General features: G+C 39.5%; 2 non-coding genes across 2 annotated transcripts; both read left to right on the top strand.

The window, feature by feature from the left end:
• The first annotated feature begins 12,556 nt into the window (after positions 1-12,556).
• LOC111850841 (small nucleolar RNA U3) lies at positions 12,557-12,773 on the top strand. The gene has a single exon (XR_002839892.2). It is a non-coding gene; the product is annotated as a small nucleolar RNA U3 (small nucleolar RNA).
• Positions 12,774-13,778: 1,005 nt separating this feature from the next.
• On the top strand, positions 13,779-13,995 carry LOC140581377 (small nucleolar RNA U3). Its single transcript, XR_011984460.1, has one exon. It is a non-coding gene; the product is annotated as a small nucleolar RNA U3 (small nucleolar RNA).
• The last annotated feature ends 802 nt before the right edge of the window (positions 13,996-14,797 follow it).

Below are 14,797 nucleotides of genomic sequence, written 5' to 3'. Positions count from 1 at the left end.
ACTCAGTTTTGTCCTCCACCTCCACCTCCCAGCTGTGTTTTCCTGAGTTAAACCCCTCAGAGCCCAGCACACAAACACAGGGGAAGAATCTCTCTGGACTGTCAGGAAGCTGCTGTTTCACTCCAGTGTTTCTCACGCTGGTAAGATCATCAGACACAGAGAGCCAGGGGGCTGCAGTGTTTGGGTCCAGAGTCACAGGAGCTGCGGGTTGAAGAGGAAGCTGCAATTAATAACCTTTCTCAATACAGTAAAAACCATCAGTATTTTAAGGACATCACTGTGAATAAGACAGCCCTGGAGCGCGGCCACTGCTGGCAGACTTGTTTTTACTTTTATATTCTTGGTCTTGTCATTATTTTCTCAATCACTTTTCTTTTTAATTACATACAACAGCCAAAATCCTTGTAAACTGAGGCAAAAAAATCTACAAGGTGAGAAAAGAGAGGCAGCTGTATTCTTCCTCACTAACAGCTCATTTCCCAGCAAGAAACCAGTATTTCTCTCCTCCCCCCTGGAAAGTGGCTCAGAGCCACCAGCACATGCACTGCAGGATTTAATGACAGTTTTAATCCTAAGGTTGTAAGACTGTTTAGCAGTTATTAATAGCAGTATTAATGCAGTTAATGTCTGTGTTATTTTTGTACTGTAACTCAACCACTATAGTGACAAATATACAGTGTTGGGGAAGCTACTTTTAAATGGTAGCTTTTCCAGCTATAAGCTACTTATGATTAAAAGTAGCTAAGCTAGCCACTGTTTTAATATATTAGCTACACTACAGAGAAAAAGTTGCTAACTACATATAAGCTACAGTTATTATTTGTGCTGTATGATACTCTTAAAGCAAACTAATAAAAAAATGTGACATAAAATGTGACAAATGGATACGAATGTATACTGTACTGTGATCACCGCGAACAGTAGCCTGAGCATGAAATGAATGAATGGGAAAGGTACCCCTGCTCTGCTTTTATTTTTTAATTTTGCATCACAACTTTGCTCCTTCCGTTTGTGAATTGACAGAGAACACATAAGTTGCACCACAATCCATACTATTTTAAGCTATTTTACAAGAAATTTTGAGAAACATAAGTTAAATAAAATGATTGCTGTGTAGTCTTATACTTGCAAATAAGTCTCATAAAGGTAGTGGGGAAATGCTAAAGGAACAACCTAGTTACCAACAGTTTGCATGCATATTTTTCCGTTTTAGTTAAAGACATAAGTTTTTACAGTAGTGATCAAAATTTGAGAACCAGTGACATTTTGTAATTTACAAAGTTACTGTTTATTTGAATTCGCAGTTATCCATAAATTGACGAGATTTGACAGAATACAGCACCTGGCCCAGACAATATTAGTGGCCGTGTTCTACATCATTGCGCAGAGCAGCTGGGGGGCGTGTTTCAGCTCCTGTTTCAAAGATCAGTAGAGAGCTGCACAGTTCCCCAGCTATGGAAGCATTCCACAGTGGCCCCCATCCCCAAGAAGTGCTCAGTCAGGGCTCTGAACGACCTTAGGCCTGTGGCTCTGCACATCGTCAAGGTGACTAAAGCTCTGATGGACCCTCTCCAGTTTGCATATCAGGCAGGTGGAGGGGTTGATGTTGCAAAACTATTCATCATGGACACCATACACAGGCACCTTGAACGTCCTAACACCTCAGCTAGACTTTTTTAGACTGTTTGCTGACTTTTCAACAGCATTCAATACTATGGAGCCACATATCCTTGAAACTATCCTCCCGCTTCCACCTTGATGACCAGCTAGTTCTGTGGATCCTAGATTTTTTAAACAACAGAACATAGGGAGTGCTGGTTAGCAACATCTTCTCCGACCTCTCCTTCTCCTCCACTGGCTCTCCTCAAGGCTGTGTCCTCTCACCCCTACTCTTCATCCTCTACACAGATGACTGCAGGTCTTCCCACCCTGACTGTTATCTGATGAAGTATGCGGATGACACTGTTCTTCTGTCTCTGCTCTGTGGCCCTTCTCACCACCACAACGCAATGCTCCACAAGTTTGTGGAGTGGTGTGACCACGCCTCACTGGAGCTGAACGTGGAGAAGACAAAAGAGATGTTGGTGACCTTTTCCAACAAGCAGAGGGAACTGGCAGCTGGAGACACCAGCACAATCCATGGGAAGACTGTGGAGCTTGTGGAGGAGTACAGATACCTCTTTGATAGTATGCTCAGGTTTGCCTCCAACACTGAGGAGATTCTAAGGAGATGCCAGCAACGGCAGTATCTCCTGAGGAAACTCAGCAGCTTTGGAGTCAGCAAGAACATATTGAGGACATTCTACTACTCCCTATGGGGCGCCATTTGTAAAGTTACGAAACATTTTTGTACTTGCCACTTTTTCAACATTTAGTGCAATTTTCTGACATTTAGCTAGAAGTCAATGGTGTTGTGGATCATCATATTTTTTGCTGTGTAGATTATTTGCACAGTTGTTCATCATATGTAAATATAAATGGTATGTCTATATATAAATATTAAATGTAAATGTCAAATATAAATGTTAAATGTAAATGTAAATATAAAAGTTAAATGTAAATATTAAAGTTAAATGTAAATAGAAATGTTAAATATAAATGTTAAATGTTAACTTATATCTAAATGTTAAATGTAAAAGTTAAATGTAAATATAAATCTAAATGTTAAATGTAAATGTTAAATATAAATATAAATGTTAAATATAAATATAAATGTTAAATATAAATGTTAACTTATATCTAAATGTTAAATGTAAATGTAAATCTAAATGTTAAATGTAAATGTTAAATATAAATGTTAGAGTGTAGACTCTAAATGTTGAGAACATATGCAAATTCGCCACGCCCATCTGCATAGAAATGGGCGGTAACGACCCATCACAGGGAACACTTGCAAGGTCTTCAGCATATAACCAGAACTCAGCTAGCAAGAGCTAAAAATCACTGAGCAGCTCAGCAGAATGTGCCAAACCAGCCCCGTTATAGCTTGTTGGGTTATTAACTGAACGGGTAGAACAAAAAACAGTATATTTTTGCCACAGAAGTGGCAAGTACAAAAATGTTTCGTAACTTTACAAATGGCGCCCCATATACTCCTAAATTGAGAGTGTCATAACATTCTCAATAACCTGCTGGTTCCATGCCGCCACTCTGCATGACAGAGCCCTTCTGCAGAGGACAGTCAAGGTGTGCTCTAAAATAATTGGATCCCCAGTCAGAACTCTGTCCTCCTGTGAGCTGCAAACACTGAGAACAGCACACAGAATCCTACAGGACTCTTCACATGTGCTGTTCCCAGCATTTGAGTGGCTTCCTTCTGGGCGCCGAATCCGCTACCCGGATTGCAGGACTCAAAGGAGAAGAGCCACTTTTGGTCCAAAGGCTATTCAACTTTTGAACTCGAAGCCAGTATTGCCCTCTGCCTCTATGCACTAAACCCCATAAAGGCATAACACATTTCATTCCCCACTACCTATTGACCTCCCCATTTTTGCACCTTATGTTAGTCTGTTAACTTAATTACTTTCAATTGCAATTTTGCACCTTATGTATATATTGAGAACCATTTTATTACTTATTTCTTTATTTTTATTATTATTATTACTTTATTCTGATTTTTTATTTTTATTTATTTGTTCTATTTCTTTAAGTCTGCTTCTGTGTCTGTGCAACACTGCTCTACGTGCCTCAAATTGCCTCTCGGGGACAAATAAAGTTTTTTGATTTGATTTGATTTGATTTGATTTGACTTACGTAAGCTAATACACACAGGGATCGGACAGGGTACACGCAAGACATGGGCAGACACATGCGTGACAATAAGGAAATATAACCATTAACATTAACATTAACAACAACAATACAAGGGCTATTTACAGCTGCACGTATGTGGGACATGCTGGGACATGTGCCCCGCCGGTGCTACAACATGAAAAGCGCTATTTGCAAATGAGTAGGTGATCAGGACTGCTTCTTAACTGAAACACTGGAGTCAATGACTCTTGTTTTTTATTGTCCTTACACAGGAGAATAATATATTTAGTTTTAGTATTTAGTTTCTACCTATATATATTTGAAAAGTACACTGTTCAAGGTTTCCGGGGGTGTTTTTACAGTATGTGTCTACGAGAAATACTTGCAAAGTTTTTAGACGGCTTGGCTACATTTCTGTTTTATCTCTCGGCCAGTATGGCAGAGGGTTATTTTATGACAAAAATAAAATAGTGTGTTAAGGTTTCACAGATTAGTCGCAATATGTCAACACGTACTGACTTGTGTGTCTGTGTGTGTGTGTGTGTGTGTAAACAAGCAGCGTGGTGGTGCAGTGGTTGTCACTGTCACGTCACACCTCTGGGACCTGTGTTTGAGTCTCTGTCAGGGTTCCAAGTGTTGTGTCATGTGTGTGGAGTTTGCATGTTCTTCTTGTATGTCGTCATGGGGTTTCCTCCAGGTACTCTGGTCTCCCCCCACAGTCCAACAACATGCTGAGGCTGATGGGAGTTGCTAAATTGCCCATAGGCGTGAGTGTGCCGTGTGATGGGTTGGCACCCCATCCTGGGTTGTTCCCTGCCTTGCACCAATAGCCTCCAGAATAGGCTTCAGACCCCCTGTGACCCTGAATGGAACAAGCAGTTTCAGAAAATGGATGGATATACTGTATAAATCAAATTTCAACTGAATTGAACTGAATAAGGCACTGCACAGGACTGCCAATAGAGGGAGCTCATTGGGGCCTTGCTGTAGTAGTCTCAATAAAGTCATTGCAAACAGAAGAAATATCGCTGGGTGATATTAGGAGGCTAATTTGGATTAACATGTTAATTAAGAGCAAATATTTGAGCCGTGTAAATTAATTTGTTTGTGAAGAAAAGCAAAACGTTTTGAAGCAGAAAACATTTTAAGTGCCCACATTTTTAAAAAGAATGTCAATAAATTGATGACCATTCTTAAAAAAGTAATAAAGACTAATCGTAGGGTTTCTTTAAACGCCCCGTCCCTTCGCTCTCCAGTACATTTACATTTATTTTTTTAGCAGATGCTTTTGTCCAAAGCAACATACCAGTAAGGAGGATAACACTTCACAGGGATACAGCTGACTGGGAGGTACAGTAGCTAAGATACCAGTGCTGCTAGGCTGAGCTCCCAGTGAGTGACAGTGTAATCCACTCAGAAACTGCTCTCTGCTTTATACAGCTATTTCCGCAGTACCTACTGTACCAGTGCTGCTAGGCTGAGCTCCCAGTGAGTGACAGAATAATCCACTCAGATACTGCTCTCTGCTTTATACAGCCATTTCTCTCAGTACTCACTGTACCCATGCTGCTAGGCTGAGCTCCTAGTGAGTGACAGTATAATCCACTCAGACACTGCTCTCTGCTTTATACAGCCATTTCCCCCAGTACTCACTGTACCAGTGCTGCTAGGCTGAGCTCCCAGTGAGTGACAGTGTAATCCATCCAGACACTGCTCTCTGCTTTATACAGCCATTTCCCCAAGTACTCACTGTACTGCACAATCCCCAGCATCTTCTCCCAGACTCTTAACTTCAGAGACCCCAGGTGTTTGGCCACATCAATCAGTGCCCCTGAATCCAGCTCTGGGTCCTGCAGTGAGCACTGGGCTCTGCAAAGACAGGCAGGAGTGAGTGATGCTGTGGGGTCTGAAGGGAGTCAGACACACAAGAGGAAGGTGACTGAGAGTCTGCAGCATCATTAACTCCACTCAGTCCAGAGGTTCTGCTGACTCCCTGGCTTTGCATGTGTGTGTGTGACACTAAAAATATCCACTTAATTCTTGGGATCATCTAGTCCAGATTTCAGTAGTAATTGAAAATATATAGTTGATAATTATTACATACATTTCTTTGGTGTCCTTGTAGGCCTGAAAAAGAGGAAAATAATATGAAAGTGTATTATGAAAAATATTACATAGATTTCCATGGCAAACCAACAAACAACATAAAGAACAAAATTCCTGGGCAGAAATGCTCAGTGTCACTGAGATGTTTTAACTCCTTATATCTGCTTCAGACACACATTAGGACTGTTTGTCTCAACTAGCAAACACACAGAACAATGCAGGAAAATCATCTCCTACCTTCAAGAAGGAGATGTCCTCAGCTTCCATGGCCTTCTCAATATCCCTGATCTTCTCTGACAGGGTGGAGACCTGTTTGGAGATGTTTTCTATCTTCTCCTTCATCCTCTGGCTCTTCTGCACATTTTCCTTTCTCAGTACAGCCAGTCTGGCCTCCTCTTCCTCTCTCAGGAATTGATGGAGTTTCTCAAATTCCTCCTTTATCCTCTTCTCAGTGTGCTGGGACTGATTCTGACAGTGAGAAATGCTGTTTAAACCTGAAGGTAAATCTCACGCTAGCCAACTGACCAAAGTTGGCAGCCTTGGAAATTTGAAGTTAATTTTCACAGTGAAGTTTTAGTTTCTCAGAATAAATCTCCATACCTTTATATGTTTGGCTGTTTTCTCAGCCTCTTGTTTAACTTTTGTAAACTTCTCTAGCTTTTCCTTTAATGGAGTCAGTGAAGATTTGAGTTCCACCTGAGAAAAAATATACAGACGTGTAATGAGAGATAAATTGTTTACATATTGTTTACAGGTAATTATTCTGAATTAAAACAAAATCTCAGATTTCATATCTTCCTGGAGCCGAGCCCATGAAGTACAGAGTACTGGACGTTGGGTACCGAGGAAGTACAGGGCACTGGGCAAGGGACATCCAAGAAGTAGAAGGCACTGGGTAGGGGTCACCCAGGAAGGGATGTTAGTTCATTAAGAGGCACACACACAGACACGCACACACGCACACATGTTATTGTTCATATCTTTGTGGGGACCGTCCATTCATTTCAATGGGGAAAAACCCTGATCCCAACATTGAAAACCTTAACCCCTACCCAGTCCTAACCTTAACCATAAGTAACCAAACAAAATATAAGACATTTGACATTTTTGGTTTTTTGATTGCAGTCACATTTTTTTATAAAATCGAGTTTCCCCATATGGGGACCGAAAAATAGTCCCCAAAACAGCAAAATAAAAAGTGTTTATCACATTTTTGGGACATTTGGGCCCCACAATGTAATATATAATGATCCACACACACACCATTCAGCATGCTGCATACACATGCACATACCACTCAGCACTCTGTACAGTATATACCCTTTATCTGTTATACACGGCACAATCCCTGTCCTGCTGCTGCTATTGTTTGCACAATTATTTATTTATTGGTATTTACATATCTTCCATTTTTTTGCTCACTTTTGCTGCGAGAATACAGTATCTGTCATAATACTGTATTCATTCAAACTACTTCTGTTATTGCTTTTGTTCTGTAATATTGTATTGTTACTCTCGTGTTTAGTACTCTCTCTCTTTGCTCTCCTTGCACTTGTATAGTTCTGAATTCCTGCACTTGTGAAGTCTTGTGTTGTTTCTGTTTTTGTTCTTTGTTTGGCACCATGGCGATGGAGGAACAATATTTTATTTTATAAACTTGACTTAAAAACTTGATAATAAATAAATATGTTTATTTAACAATGAATACTTTCTGATACACGGCTAATGTCCACAGAAGAATGCAAAAGGCATAGAAAATAAGCAGACCTGTGTTTTGTATATTTTTTGTATAACTCCAACTGTTTTCAGAAAACGGACAGTGACTCATGATCCCTCTTCTCAGTCACCAGTAACACCCAGTACAAAAGCCACTAAACTAACAATAACAGTAAACCTCCACAGAATCCAAGCAAAATTGTTTTACCTATGGATCTTTGTAGCTTATGTTTAAGTGTGAATTTCTGTCATTCCAGATTTGTCCTCGTGATTTTAATGAGCACTTCATTTAGCCCCGTGTTCAATATCAGTGGCTAAGGAAGTATTGCCCACATACATGCTAACATTTCAGGATGAGTTGGCTACCAGCTCACAGCTACAGGTCAATATAACATCCTTGGGAAAAAATGAATGATATAGAAGAGAATACCTTCTTATCCTGTACAGCTTCTTCCACTGGACAGAGCTGGTGGTTTCTGTGTTTCTTTGCAGTCTGACAGACCACACAAAGGAGCTCCTGATCGTCCTCACAAAAGAGTAGAAGTTTCTCTCCATGGAGCCCGCAGCGAGATGCACTCTTGTGTTTTAGATGGTTATCTACAATGTTTTTCAAAACCAGATTTAGAGGAAGATCTGTCATGGAGGACTGTCTCTTGCATACTGGACACTCCTGAGATTTCTTCTCTTCCCAGAAATTCTGCAGACAGTCTCTACAGAAGCTGTGGCTGCACTGCAGGACAACAGGATCCTTAAAGAAGTCTAAGCAAATGGAACAAGATAGCTCCTGCTCGAGAGATGAAGCTTCAACAGCCATTTTACAGATTCAGTAAGTAGGCTACACGTTTTTGCAATTTCACTTTCACTTCTGTGTTAAGACACGCCTCTGGGATAGTTAGACAACAATATCCAATTTAAATTGTATACAAATTGACCTATTTTGGGGGAGATTTAATTTTTTTCTCTCAAGAAACCAACACATTAACTGTAAAGTACTTGCAGCATTCTGTGCTTCAAAAGAAGATCTAATATCTCCATAAAATTTTCTGATCATTAAAATAATGTCACGCCCCAATTGATCTATTTCAATAAATTATAGGTTTATCAGGATATAGTGTTTGTCTCAGGCATAGAGAATAATCTGCCCAGCCTTTAGGAAGAGACTTAGTGGTATAGAATCAGTGTGTTATAAAAATAAATTGTTGCTTTAAATTTGCGACCTGTCTTTGAGAGAATAAAGATATGTAGGCTATCTAGTGAACCACTATGGTACTGTACACTGTTTGATGTGAGTATATTTTTGTGCACCTCAACTAATTTATATTTCACTTGGCAAAGATGTCACCCTGTCTTGACATGGGATCTGATCTATAGAAATCCACCCATCCATCCATTTTCTGTAAACACTAATCCTTTTTTGAAATTTGAACAATTGATAATTGACTGCATGTTCTGTTTATCCAAATAACCCACATAAATATCTCCAGGCACCTTCCAATCCCCCGCCACATTTCAGCTGGTACACATGACAATATAGGTAATAGTGTTGTCAAAAGACCAGGTACTAAGGTACCAAGTCGGTACTAAAAAATTTAAATGTTACGGTACCAGGTTTTCTGAAGTACCGGTGGTACCGAGCATAGGTATACAGATAGGTGCGTATTGTGCAGTTGCGTCTTCTTCGTAAAGCACAGAGACATGGCGACCGGCGGTGCTGCTGATGAGGCGGCTCTGAATCCGCTCGTTGAAAAGAAAGGGGAAAGAGCCACGTGTGGAAGTATTTTGTTTTTGCGGCTGATGACAAGGGCAACATCATTGATCACCAGAAACCCATTTGCAAGCGATGTCATCGAAGTTGTATGTCAAAAGGAGGAAACACATCGAACCTTATAAAAAAGACCGTCACCCAGATTTAATGAAAGAATTCAAGCAGGTAAGTTTTAATTTTATTTTATATTTAGAGCTTTTGTTATAAAAAAAAATATACCCTATATGTTAATTTGAATGTCAGATTGAAATAAACATTGTCATTTGCTTAGTTAATCGTTTGCATAAGCGCGGCTAATGCTAACGCGAGTATCAGAATAAAGTTTCTTTATTAACTGTTTAATGCTCCTATAGCGTTTAAAACAGGACATAATAGCGTACTATTTTTACACACCAGAGGCTTTTAAATGACCTGTGTAGCCAAAATATGTGTGTTAGAGAACAAATGTATGGTTAATGTTTGTATCTTTAAAATCGGTCCATCAGAAAAGCAGTTCTAGGTTATGAAATATGGTTTGCGCAGTTTGATTAAATAAAAGTCCAGTCAGATACAGTCCTGTATAGTTTGGAAAGGCTTTACAATAAGATACCATTTATTTACATGACTTCATATGTTATCTAACATCAAGTTACAGTGAGTGAACATTAATTAATGTGTGTAAATGTTGTTTTATACAAAAACTTGCTCGTTCATGTTTGTACATTGTGCATTAAGTAATGTCAACAGGTACAACTTTTAATTTAACGAAAATATATAAATACATTTTTAAATTAAGAATAATAGTTGCTGTATAACACGTGTTTATTGTTAAGTCATGTTAAATGGAATCTTTCGTAAAGTGTTTTTAATAATACAGTTTCCGTCTGTGTAAAAATGATATCATACACTTAATATAAGTAATCTTATCTAAATTTATTTTCAATGCTCAATTTCTAAATTTTCAATGCTTGTAATTTATTTAGTTATTTAATTACTCAAATGTTTAAAATGCCTTGGTTTTGTTTTATTTATAATAATATTAAAGTATTGTTCAGTCATGGCATATTTTGTTTCATTTATACAAATGTTTAAGTTTATAAATAAGAAGTGTGTTATTCAGTCATGTTTGTTTATTTATTGTTTGTTATTAATAAAAATAGCTTGTTGTTCAATTCATTTTTTTGTGTTTTTTGCTTTGGTACCAAAATTGGTACCGAGAACCGTGGATTTTCACTGGTATTGGTACCGAATACTGAAATTTTGGTACCGTGACAACACTAATAGGTAAGTTGCAACTTTATTGGACTTGGACTCCTCCTCCTCAATCAGTACTATGGCTTTGAATCTTGTCCTTTGACTTGCATTTATGAATGATCTTTCATCAGCATTATTAATTTAAAAGTCTGAGATCAACTGTGACACCCCAGCAATGAGGAAGCTATACAAGAAGTGTCATCTATATTGGCTAAGCAGCACAGTTCCTTAATATCTCCAATTCCTGTTCCACTGGTCTTGTCCAGCTCTTGTCCCTGGTGAATCTGACACGCTTCTGCACAGGCATGTGCCTCCACATCTGAAGATCCAGGTGTTTAGCATCATCTCACAATCCAGCCATCATCATGACGTCCTCTTGGAAAAGAGGGGAGACCCGAACCTGGATCTCAGTCATACTGTTGCAGCTGAAAAAGAGACTGATACCATGTATTCTTCTTAGACCTTATAGTTTAACAGCTCTCTGCATCTGAATGTAGCCTTACTTCAAGCATTCATATGTCTGCGAGACTTTTTTTTCCTCCAAAGAACTCCATTGTCGCATGAATTTCATGATTCATTATTATGGAGTTATTTTGTGAATGTTTTTAGATCAACATGAACCTTATAGGTCCTCCCAGGTAGGTACGATCATCTGTTTCTTGAGGCCGGTGTAAATTTATCGATAGCTGCGGGTGTCGCGCAAGCGGCGTTTCTGTCCACATACCTTGTCTACAAACACCTGCGGTGTGATTATATACGTAGTGTTGTACCTCAGGCCACTAGGGGTCAGTACTGTTACTAGACACAGGAGGATAGACAAGGAGGGAGAAAAAGAAAGTTGTAAAGTGTTTCTCTCGGTCTGAATAAAAAGGAATATAAAATACAATTTAAGACAAAGTTCTTTATTGTTAAGAGAACAAAACATGCAGGGTAATATTATCTAAGGTCAGTAACATTAACTCGGAAAGGACAGTTGCTCCTGAGCTTTGCTCAGTCGCCGGTCGGGGCTGGCAGGACATTTTCCACTTTTTTTCCTGCTCCGGCAGTAACCTGCTTTGAGAGGGTTTTTTGTGGTTTTTTGGCCTCCCTAGAGCAACTTCGCTTTAGTTTAGCTAAAGTTAAATACGCTATATTAATATACTGGGCTGGGATTAAAGGACGGGGTCATAGTGAGTTAGGTAATTATGGGGCCAGCGCAGTGTTGTGTTTGCAAGATGTTTGCCCTTCTGGATGCCTGTGTATTGGACTCACTCATGATCCAGGTTCGTGACCTCGAGGAGCAACTGGCTCTCATCAAAACACAACAATGAGTTAAGGGAGAGAGCTAATACGCCATTTAGGGAGACGGTGTGTACGTTACAAGTGGGGAGGCGGGATAATGATGAACAGGTAGGTCGAGAGAGCTGGGTGAACGTAGATCATATATGTAGAAAAGAGTCGTACACATTTTACAGAGACAGCATCACCTGAACTGACTGTACCTAACAGCTTTCAGGTGCTTCTAGGTTTAGAGCCGGAAGAATCTGGGGAAGCAGAGGAGCCCTTGTCCCAGAAGACACTGCTGAGCGAGATGTCTCTGTAAGCACCCAAGCGAAATCTGGGCAATGGGACACCGGACAATTATCAGACGATGCTGGGCAACAGATAAGATCACATGGTCTCTGTGTGGGACATCCAGCTGAAGGCGAGCTAAAGCTGCCCTAAGCGTGCTCTGAACGGGAGCTGCTACAGAAACTGATATCAAGATAGAGCTCAAACCATCAGAACCACACTCTTAAATGACTGGACTGGGGAAGCAAACGGAAACGCGGACGAAATACAATGGACTAATGACAACAATCAGAAACAGCTGGTAAACATGGGGAATCCATGCAGGATTAACGAGGGGGCAGGACACCAGCTAGCGTTCTTGAAGACCAGAGACACCATGGATGAAAATGCTTCAATCTTCAGAGGAGACTGCGAGCATGAAACTTTTATGTTAAGACTATACTTTCAGGGATCGTTTCTGTAGTTTCTGATTGGAGAAATGCATTTTCAAAGTGTTTGGTCATGCTGGCCGCGATGAGGAAGTGTGGCATTCTCTTCTGAGCATGAAGCAGTTAAAGAACATGGGATCTTTTCCATGGTTCTGTGTCTTTGATGATTGTGCCAGAATCTCTATGGGGAAGCTGGTGGAAGAGAATGCTGTCTGAGTGGTTAGTGTTTTCGCCAACAAATAATGGGTAATTCCAATGTGCTTTTTTTTGGAAATTCTGAATAGACAGCTTCAGAACTTGGTTCTCATTGATTTTTATAAAACAGCTGTTGACTATTCTCTGAAGCAGATCTAAATTAATTTTGGGTGTTTGGTAGGCGCAGGTATGGGTGATGTTATTAAAGTACCTATTGTTTGTTCAACCTTATTTCATTTCTGTCATCTGTCCCATTGCTCGTTAGGGCTGTTATATAATCAGCAATTCTAACACCTGTGGCTGAGACTCTCCATCAACATATCAGCGATACTTGCCGCTACTCAGCCTGGTTACTGGTTTTTGTGGCAGTGGCAATCAATGAGATTAAAAAGACTGAACCATTTTTAATGATTTGACATGTCTTGATTTATCCCCTTTGGTGTCATATTCATTGCTATTGCATGTGTCCAAGTGTCTGAATCTCTGCTTTTCTACTTTTGTCATCTGTCTCATCTAGGTACGCAACGTCAGTGCATGAGTGCGTGTGTGGTTCTACAAATGGACAATTCTGCAGAGTGAGCACGTCAGATTATCTAGTTTTTTTCCCAGTTTAGAACTTTAGTTACCCATGCTTTCAGAAACTTGCCGTGAACAAGTCTGTTGCCTTATAAGAAATAGTTTTAAAAATTGTTTTGAAGGTTAGCTCTGGATCACAATTCTTTTCATTTCAAACATTTTTCCACAGAATATTTTCATTTAAATGATAACCTTGATGTAGAAAGTCTTACTGAATGTGGCATTTGATATGTCTTTCTGAAGTAAATACAAATGTAAGTCCATCCACATAAAATGCGTTTAACGCAGTTTCTTTACGTATATCTCAACTTTCAACAGTGGCTCATTGGGGCCATCCTGCACTATATACTGTACAAAGGAAGATGAAGGCAGGTCACGTTCTTGAAGAACAGAGACACCGTGGATGAAACTGCTTCAATCTTCAGAGGAGTCTGCGAGCATGAAACTTTTATGTTAAGACTATACTTTCAGGGATCGTTTCTGTAGTTTCTGATTGGAGAAATGCATTTTCAAAGTGTTTGGTCATGCTGGCCGCGATGAGGAAGTGTGGCATTCTCTTCTGAGCATGAAGCAGTTAAAGAACATGGGATCTTTTCCATGGTTCTGTGTCTTTGATGATTGTGCCAGAATCTCTATGGGGAAGCTGGTGGAAGAGAATGCTGTCTGAGTGGTTAGTGTTTTCGCCAACAAATAATGGGTAATTCCAATGTGCTTTTTTTTGGAAATTCTGAATAGACAGCTTCAGAACTTGGTTCTCATTGATTTTTATAAAACAGCTGTTGACTATTCTCTGAAGCAGATCTAAATTAATTTTGGGTGTTTGGTAGGCGCAGGTATGGGTGATGTTATTAAAGTACCTATTGTTTGTTCAACCTTATTTCATTTCTGTCATCTGTCCCATTGCTCGTTAGGGCTGTTATATAATCAGCAATTCTAACACCTGTGGCTGAGACTCTCCATCAACATATCAGCGATACTTGCCGCTACTCAGCCTGGTTACTGGTTTTTGTGGCAGTGGCAATCAATGAGATTAAAAAGACTGAACCATTTTTAATGATTTGACATGTCTTGATTTATCCCCTTTGGTGTCATATTCATTGCTATTGCATGTGTCCAAGTGTCTGAATCTCTGCTTTTCTACTTTTGTCATCTGTCTCATCTAGGTACGCAACGTCAGTGCATGAGTGCGTGTGTGGTTCTACAAATGGACAATTCTGCAGAGTGAGCACGTCAGATTATCTAGTTTTTTTCCCAGTTTAGAACTTTAGTTACCCATGCTTTCAGAAACTTGCTGTGAACAAGTCTGTTGCCTTATAAGAAATACTTTTAAAAATTGTTTTGAAGGTTAGCTCTGGATCACAATTCTTTTCATTTCTAACTTTTTTCCACAGAATATTTTCATTTCAAAGATAACCTTGATGTAGAAAGTCTTACTGAATGTGGCATTTGATATATCTTTCTGAAGTAAATACAA

Source organism: Paramormyrops kingsleyae, chromosome 20 (assembly GCF_048594095.1).
Source record: "Paramormyrops kingsleyae isolate MSU_618 chromosome 20, PKINGS_0.4, whole genome shotgun sequence".
Taxonomy (NCBI): Eukaryota; Metazoa; Chordata; class Actinopteri; order Osteoglossiformes; family Mormyridae; genus Paramormyrops; species Paramormyrops kingsleyae.
This window is presented reverse-complemented; position numbering and strand designations above follow the sequence as displayed.